The 2561-nt window shown below is 38.5% G+C and overlaps 1 non-coding gene across 1 annotated transcript; it reads right to left on the bottom strand.

Moving 5' to 3' along the window:
- Positions 1-2004: 2004 nt before the first annotated feature.
- On the bottom strand, positions 2005-2110 carry LOC138931311 (U6 spliceosomal RNA). Its single transcript, XR_011446553.1, has one exon. It is a non-coding gene; the product is annotated as a U6 spliceosomal RNA (small nuclear RNA).
- Positions 2111-2561: the final 451 nt, after the last annotated feature.

Below are 2561 nucleotides of genomic sequence, written 5' to 3'. Positions count from 1 at the left end.
TCGCAGAATACATTTAGAAGTTTTCCTTCTCTGCAATATTTTGGAACAGTTCCAGAAGGATCGGTGTTAATTCTCTAAATGCTTGATAGAATTCACCTGCAAAGCTATCAGGTCCTGGACTTTGGTTTTTTTGGGAATTTTTCATCACAGCTTCAATTCAGTGCTTGTGATTATTCTCTTCATATTTTCTATTTCTTCCTGGTTCAGTCTTGGGAGACTGCATCTTTCTAAGAATTTGTCCATTTCTTCTAGGTTGTCCATTTTATTGGCATACAGTTGCTTTCTTATGTTGTCTTGTATTTTTATGGTGCAAGTTGTAACTCTGCTTTTTCGTTCCTAATTTTATTGATTTGAGCCCTCTCCCTTTTTTCCCTGCTGAGTCTGGCTAAGGGTTTATAAATTATGTTTATCTTTTCAATGAAGCAACTTTTAGTTTCATTGATCTTTGCAATTGTTTTCTATGCCTCTATTACATTCATTTCTGCCCTGATCTTTATGATTTCTTTTCTTTCACTATCTTTAGGTCTTTTTTTGTTCTTTGTCTAGTTGTTTTAGGTGTAAGGTTAGATTATCTATTAGAGATTTTTCTTGTTTCTTGAGGTAAGATTGTATTGTTATAAACTTTCCTCTTAGAATTGCTTTTGCTGAATCCCATAGATTTTGGACCATTGTGCTTTCATTTACAAATATAAATGAAAATTACATTTTCATTTCCATTTGTCTATAGGTGTTTTCTGATTTTCTCTTTGATTTTGTCACTGATCCATTGCTAGTTTAGTAGTGTATTGTTTACTTGCCACATATTTGTGTACTTATGTGTGTGTGTGTGTGTGTGTGTGTGTGTCACCCCATGAACTGTAGACTCCAACCTCCTCTGTCCCTGGGATTTCCCAGGAAGGAATACTTGAGTGGGATGTCATTTTATTCTCCAGGGGGTCCTCCCAACCCAGAGATTGAATCTGAGTCTCTCACATTGACAGGCAGATTCTTTACCACTGAGCCACTTCATGAATCATAGCCTTATATCAAATGGGCTTGTGTAACTCAAAAAAGCTATAAACAATGCTTCTCAGGGACACTCAAGATGGATGGTTGAAAATGAAGAGTTCTGACAAAACATGGCCCACTGGAGAAGGAAACCACTCCAGTATTCTTGCCTGGAGAACACTTTGGATAGTATGAAAAGCAAAAAGATATTACACTGGAAGGTGAGCCCTCCAGGTCAGAAAGTGTCCAATATGCTGCTGGGGAAGAGTGAAGGACAGTTACTAATAGCTCCAGTAAGACTGAAGCAGCTAGGCCAAAGTGCAAAAAACGCTCAGCTGTGGATGTGTCTGGTGATGAAAGTAAAGTCTGATGCTATAAAGAACAATATTGCTTAAGAAACTGAAATGTTAGGTCCATGAATCAAGGTAAATTAGATGTAGTCAACCAGGAGATGGCAAGGTTGAGTATCAACATCTTAGGAATCAGTGAACTAAAATGGACAGGAATGTGTTCAATTCCTGGGTTGGGAAGATCCCCTGGAGAAGAGCACAGGCAACCCACTCTAGTATTCTCATCTGGAGCACGCTGGACAGAAGAGCCTGCTGAGCTACAGTCCATGGGGTTGCAAAGAGTTGGACACCACTGAGTGACTAATACTTACTTACCGCTCTAATGGCAGAAGTGAATAGGAACTAAAGAGTCTCTTTTTAAAATTTTATTTTTAATTGAAGGGTACTTGGTTAACAATATTGTGTTGGTTTCTGCCATACACCAACATGAATCAGTCATAGGTATACATATATGCCCTCTCTCTTAAAACTTCCTCCTACTTTCCACCCCATCCCACCACTTTTAGGTTGTCACAGAGCCCTGGTTTGAGTTTCCTGAGTCATATAGCAAATTCCCACTGACCATCTATTTTACATATGGTAGTAGATATTTTTCCATGCTACTCTCTCCATTCATCCTACCCTTTCCTTCTCCCACGCTGTGTCCACAAGTCTGTTCTCTATGTCTAAAAATATGGAATGCTTCAGAAATTTGTGTGTCATCCTTGCACAGGGGCCATGCTAATCTTCTCTGTACATTCCAAATTTAGTATTTGTGCTGCCAAAGTGACCACTAAAGACTCTCTTTATGAGGGTGAAAGAGGAGAGTGAAAAGCTGGCTTGAAACTCAACATTTAAAAAATTAAGATCATGGCATCCATCCCATCATGTCATGGCAAACAGAAGGGGAAAACGTGGAAACGGTGACAGATTTTATTTTCTTCGGCTCCAAAATCACTGCAGATGTTGACTGCAGCTATGAAATTAAAAGATGCTTGCTCCTTGGAAGGAAAGCTATGTCAAACCAGATATCCGTACATGACTACTGGAAAAACCATAGCTTTGACTATGTAGGCCTTTTTTATTTATTTTGTTTTTATTTTCATTATTCTAGGAGGTGCTTCAAAAAAGATCTTACTGTGATTTACATCAAAGAGTGTTTTTCCTGTGTTTTCCTCCAAGAGTTTTATAGTATCTGGTCTTGCATTTGTTGTTGTTGCTGTTGTTCAATCACTAAGTCGTGTG

The sequence above is a fragment of the Ovis canadensis genome, chromosome X (assembly GCF_042477335.2).
Source record: "Ovis canadensis isolate MfBH-ARS-UI-01 breed Bighorn chromosome X, ARS-UI_OviCan_v2, whole genome shotgun sequence".
NCBI lineage: Eukaryota > Metazoa > Chordata > Mammalia > Artiodactyla > Bovidae > Ovis > Ovis canadensis.
This window is presented reverse-complemented; position numbering and strand designations above follow the sequence as displayed.